Here is a 6092-nt window from a genome sequence, read left to right as displayed (position 1 = left end):
CCGCAACGTTCACGACATCCTTATGCCAACATTTCCGTATTTTCTACAACATTGAACAATTTGTCGAAAAATGTTTCATAACATCAAACCATTTCTGTTGGCCTTCCTGCTATAGACGTAGATCTGTCTTTTCGACGAAAACAGGAAAATAGATATAACACCCTAGGAAAAAGACCGTTTTTCACTTGTTGTTTTGCTTGGGCAAGGGGCAGCGGCCGAAAGAAAACTCGGCTGCATTGATGCGTTCGCAGGGAAAACCGCTGGGAAAACGCATGACGACAAAAAACGCAAAAACTTAGAAGCCATCAAGGCATTCCAAAAAGCGTTCTTGGTGCTGATACTCGCTCCATATTAACCACTAACTGGCACCTCTAAGCTAATTGTTCAGATATTGGGTGTCTTGAGAAGTCCATCAGATAAAAGACCGATAAATACGGACAGTTTCATGATAATATGGCGCCGCGGTTTCTTTCGGCGAAAGTGGATTTAGAAGCGATGTTTTCGGGAGCGTTGTAAATTGATCAATTAACTTAACTTGTCAAGTGGATAGCTACGTGTGCAAATGGTTTAATTTTTTTCTGTCTACGACTATTTACTGTAGTAGCTCATAGTGGACCTGCCGATTCGCGGGCGAGCTCCGCGCAGATTATAACATTGTGCGCATCGCAAAGAAAACCACAAATTGCATGTTATTGGCTCTTTTTCCGTGACTTTCAGCACGTTTCAGGGAGCCTCAAATCAAACTTACAATATAAGTAAGCCAAGCATACGGATAACACCACTTGACAATTGAAGGAAGGTTGCAATACATGGAAAACTTATAAGTGATTACGCAAGGGCATGAGTCACGCTCTTTTTGCAGTTTGCCTCGCATTCTTTTTGTTTTTTACAAAGTTGTTGTCTAAACTCTCTCCTTTATATTCAGTTAGAATTCAAGTTTTATTTCCATAAATTGAAGCAACTAAAAGACCGAACTGAAACTGACACAAGGTTCGTTCTTTTCTTGAAAATGTTGGCGGATATTTAAAACAAAATTACTACAATTGTTGCTGTTTTATATCACTATAGCTCGTTGGAACTAAAACCTTGTAGTCTTCCTTAATCTAATATTCACTATACCTGACTATACAAATACGAAGTTACAAAATCGATCATGAATGTTCTCATGTGTATTGGAATTCGAAGTTTATCTATTTTCTGTATTTCCGTTTCATTTTCCCGCCCTCGCGCCGCAAAACCGGAAAAAGATAGAGCTGTCAAAAACATGGCAACTAACCAATCAGATTTCGACACTGAGTCACATGTAAAAACAGAACAAGCCATGCGAACATCCGGCCTGTTGAACGAAAAGCGATATGCGCGATTCACAGACGCTGCATTCGGTACACTATGAAATAATTTCTAAACATTGCCCTTCAGGAAGCGCTCTTGAGGGCATGTCCTCGATAAAATTCCAGTGCAGTGGTGCAAGATTTCTCAATGATGCGTAGAAGTCCGGGGTTGTTTTCCCGTGCCGACCTTGTATCTTCGCCCTCGTGCTCACATCAATCAAGACGACTTCACGTGAATTTTATTTCATTCAACTCACTGCTTCATGGCTGCCGTAGACGATGAATCAATTTTGTGGGAAGAAGAGAAACTGCAGCATAGTTCAAGTATGGATAAATTGTTTGATTCAACATGGTTTCTTTTGCGGTCTTTATTCTTATCGCTTTGGTTTGGTTTGTCCATCTGATTATGATTTGTAAAAGCGCTCCGTTGCACGTGTGTGAAATATAATGAAGCATATTGTGTATTGCGTTGTTGATTTTAGTCCACAGGCAGTTAAAAGTTCTCAAAGACAAGATTTCAGACTTGAGCAAAACAAACTATGAATTGGAAAGGGAGGTTCGCTTCTTTGATCAGCGTATTGGTCTTCTTATCAACCACAAGAAAGCTGTAGAAGTAAGTTATCACATTAACGAATGTTTTGTAATTTACAAAGATCGGTCATTTAGATTGAACGTGCAGTTCTTGTACTTTGGCTTATTCTCTCGTTCTTTCGATACTTTTATTTAGGAATTGTCGGATTATTCTGGCGAAGGAGAGAGAAACCCGAAGTACGGTAAGGCAATATTACATCCCTAATATACATATGAATATTTTATTTTAATGGAATATTATTAAATAATTATTGGTTTGGGAACCGAATCGTGACTTGCAGTGAACATTTGAGTGCAGCCCTTGTCTGCCAGGAGCCAATCTTCTCATTAATCCTCCGTCGTGCCCTTTGGCATAAGCTGATGATCCGAGACGGTCGTGAAGGATTTTAAATTCTAAGCTCATGTCGCACATCCTTTTATTTTATCCTCAGTAATTGTTTAAAGAATGCGGTGAATTTCCTTCGCGCGCCCCACGAGTTCAGAAACGGCTGAAAACTTGTAGCTAACTTTATGTTAATTTCCTTTCCTGCTGTGTTGATATATAATTTCTTATAAACAACATTAACAACCGTTAGCCTCTTTTTTCTTTGCAAATTACCATGCAGACATTTTATTTTCTTTGAAGGAGTTTTTGTATAATATTTCTGTTATATAAACACCCATGTAAACGGCAGGGGTGTAAGGGGTGTGACCTCAACAGTATCATAACAAATTCTTAGATAATACACGTGGGAACCTAAAAGTTACAATGAGACTTTGAGAAAACCACTGCAGCGCTTGCGATTTATAAAACTTTTACAAGATATGAGATAAATCCATCATCTGACGTCTGTAGCCCTTAAAATAGCCCGTGGGGTCACAGGGCCTCCCTGCATGAGGCCTGCTTTCATGCAGATAAGGTTAGCTTTGTAACATGGTAGCTCTATCTATGAGGGGCGACAAATGGTCCTTCCAAAAATATGCTTCTTGCAGAATTTTAGTCAAATTTTGCGGGTCTCACAGTCTCAAATTTTTTGCAACATACCAGTTGACCGCGTCCCGCCAGGGTATTGATTTCTTTTGCAAAGCTAGGAAAGTCTTGGTTTCATAAAAAAAAGACATAAGTCTCATGGTCTTGCAAATTTGATGCTCACCAACCAGTCTATGGGTTACACCATCCAAGTCATTGGTTGTGAAATTAACATGATAATTAGCACACTAAATAAACCAAAACAAAAAATAATGAAGCACCATGTAAGCATAATAATGTTGAGCTACCAATCTTGAAAAGTAAGGATAGATATACCGGTATACAAGTCTTCTTCCTCATTTACAAGTTGTGCAGCATAAAAGCGCTAGTTGTGACACAGCTTTGGTTAAGTCATGCAGATAACTTGACCCTATAACAAAATGTGATTTATTATATTAAGGTCTGTATTTTTGGCATGAAACATGTGATTTTCTCCTCTGAAACCCAACCTTTTTCTTCACCCCAGGATGAGGATGCTGCTTGATTACGTACACTGCACTGCATGTGGTTATGTTTACTGTTTTCATGAAATGATTATTCATTTTGACTCAGGGACAGGGGCACAGTAGAATTTCATCCTAGCTTAGGAGCAGAAAGATTACTCCTTTAGAGCTATATCAATGAAACACCAATTTCTCTAATAATACACTCCCTTTCTCTAATTTGTTCCCAACTTTTTGGAGCAATAAATTTTTTAAGACCCCATCACTTTACAGCCTGTTTTTTACAGTCGCAAACTGGATGTTTTACTTTCTGCACAACTTTGCAGTACCTTTACATGTGTTTTGATTGGCAGTTTATTCAAGGACCTTGAAAATACAATTCAGCAAGTTGCCAAGTTCTGCTTCAGTCTTGACATTAGTTGATTTAGTTCTGATTTCATTTCAACAAGTTCCTGTTTATGCCATGCTCTTCAAAATTGAAAACAAAAGCCCCAACTTTCAGCCCAAAGCTGTTTTTTGGAGAGTGTTTCCAGTTTGGCAAATTGCGAACTCAACCTTGTCGAAATAAAATGGGAATTTGTCAAAACTCTAATGAAACCTGGCAACTTGCTTAGTTAAGTTTGAATTGAATATGCAAGTTACTTGAGACAACTATCAAATCAAAATTGGCTGCAATATTACAAAGTTGCAGGAAAAGGGGCATATCCTGTTTGATTGGAATATTAATCTGCAAAGGGCCCCTTCACTGTCCTTGTTTAGCTCCCTCTAACTTTGGAACATGGGTCCTTCTTGACTGGAGACAGGTCTTTTCTGCTTCTTAGCTAGTAGCCTGTTCCAGGCTCTCGGTAGTTATGGGAGAGTGAATAACGCGGGGTAACGAGGAAAAAATGAGGTAGAACGAAGACAAGCGAAGGAAGGAGAGCCTGTAAGAATTTCTTTAAGGACCCTCTTCCGCCCACTTTTCAGATAATGAGAAGTAAAAAATGACAGTCCTGAGTTATCAGTTGTTCATTTCTTTATTTGAATTACAAACCTCTAAAATATGGCCACACTGTATTCTGGCCAGATTTTTATGGCCCCTTGGTGACCAGATGGACAGGGTTTTACTGACTTAGGTACATTGGAAAACTACTTCTATCAGTTGTGTATTGGAAAAACAGAAACAGAATTTGGAAATTGTAGAAGGCTTCATGTATAGTTGCAGCATATTGAGTAATTCTACCAACAACTAAAGAAAACTTTGAACACTATAATTCTGTTAGAAAATTTAAAATTCCTCTTCAAACTGTATCAACTGGTAATTAATAAAAATAATAAAATAGTATATTTTCTTTCAGAGCCAATAGACAATGATACCCAGCCGGAGGTAAGTTTACAGTGTATAATAGGCTAGGGGGAGTGGTTGCACCTTGACATGTTTATTAATTCAAATGGTCAACCCAAATGTCTCAAGTGTCAAATTACTTTAAAAGATTTCAGTGGTCAAATGAGTTTACATGCCTTGGGGTAGGGTGATTGGCCCATTCCCTCTTTAGGCACCTCTCAGTAAAATAAAATAAATAAATTACCTTTATTTAGTCACGTGAGGATTTAAGCTATAAGCTTGTGTGGCCATGTATTCCCGATCCAATTGGAATTTGAAAGTGTTGGTTTTTATGGAGGGTTGAATGCCAGAGAACCTGGAGAAAAGCCTCAAAGAGGCCTTAAAGAACCAACAACAAACTGAACCCACATATGACGCCAAGTCTGGGAGTTGAACCCGGGCCACATTGGTAAAAGGCGAACACTCCCAATACCGCGCCATCCCTGCTCCCTTCTCCTGCTCAGTTCGAGGATGGTGATGAACAAGTCATTGCATAATGTCATAACTGATTAGTCCATCCCTTTTATCGCACACATTTACGCACTAAGACCACAGTGCTTGCTTCTTTGAACTTGGCAACACCTTGGGGATGATGCCTCACCATTTCTGCTGGTCCCATACTGTGTCCTCGTAGGAGTTCCATGCCCAACCCCCCAACCTGCAACGGTAGGGAATGTTGTTTTTGAGGCCCCTTCCCCTTTACCAAACTGGCATGATTGAACCTATGCTAGGGGCCAAGGCCCTGACAGGGCTCCTGGTTTTTGTGATCATCAAAACACACCAGCTTTAGTTGCCAGCATGACAAGGTTGCATGCCGAGGTGGCTAGCTATTAATTCAGTGAGAAACATCAGTGAGTAGCACATTGGACTTTTTGACAGAAGACCTGATAATGATCCTTTACTCCACAATGGTTTTCTTTACCCATAAAAACAGGTACCAGTTAATTCATGTAGAGGAAACTTGACAAAAATTAAGGCATGCTGCAAAATACACTGTAACTCGCAATAGACTAGCAGCCCGAACTAAGGGGAGAAGCTGCATTCAGGACTAAATGTGTGTTTGCTTCCTAATGCAGAAACCGTAACAAAACCTTCTTTCTTTGAAAAACTTGAGCTTAAATTAATAACATTTTGTTTTTCTTTTATCACACAGAAATATGGAAATCTGTTTTTCCTTCTCCAAACAGAAGCTTCTTACCTAGCACAGCTGACAAGGATTGTCTCTCTTGCAGAGATTGATGGTAAATTCAGTTCATTTAATAGTTACCATTTAAAGAGATCTTTTTTTAGCGTACTGAGTGTTCTGTCATAATTGAATAAATTACCAAACTGTTATTAAGTAATATCCTTTTTTT

At 39.1% G+C, this 6092-nt stretch overlaps 1 pseudogene across 1 annotated transcript in view; it reads left to right on the top strand.

Annotated features, from left to right (window-relative positions):
- The first annotated feature begins 1328 nt into the window (after window positions 1–1328).
- LOC144662921 (uncharacterized) overlaps window positions 1329–6092 on the top strand; it is a 35106-nt pseudogene continuing 30342 nt past the window's right edge. Inside the window, exons 1-5 of the transcript XR_013572560.1 lie at window positions 1329–1655; window positions 1814–1944; window positions 2059–2104; window positions 4712–4740; window positions 5891–5978. The product of XR_013572560.1 is annotated as an uncharacterized LOC144662921 (transcript). The remainder of the gene's footprint in view (window positions 1656–1813; window positions 1945–2058; window positions 2105–4711; window positions 4741–5890; window positions 5979–6092) is intronic.

The sequence above is a fragment of the Oculina patagonica genome, chromosome 8 (assembly GCF_052425735.1).
Source record: "Oculina patagonica isolate OP01 chromosome 8, crgOcupat, whole genome shotgun sequence".
NCBI lineage: Eukaryota > Metazoa > Cnidaria > Anthozoa > Scleractinia > Oculinidae > Oculina > Oculina patagonica.
Note: the sequence above shows the minus strand (reverse complement) of the source record. Positions and strands in the feature narration are given on the sequence as shown.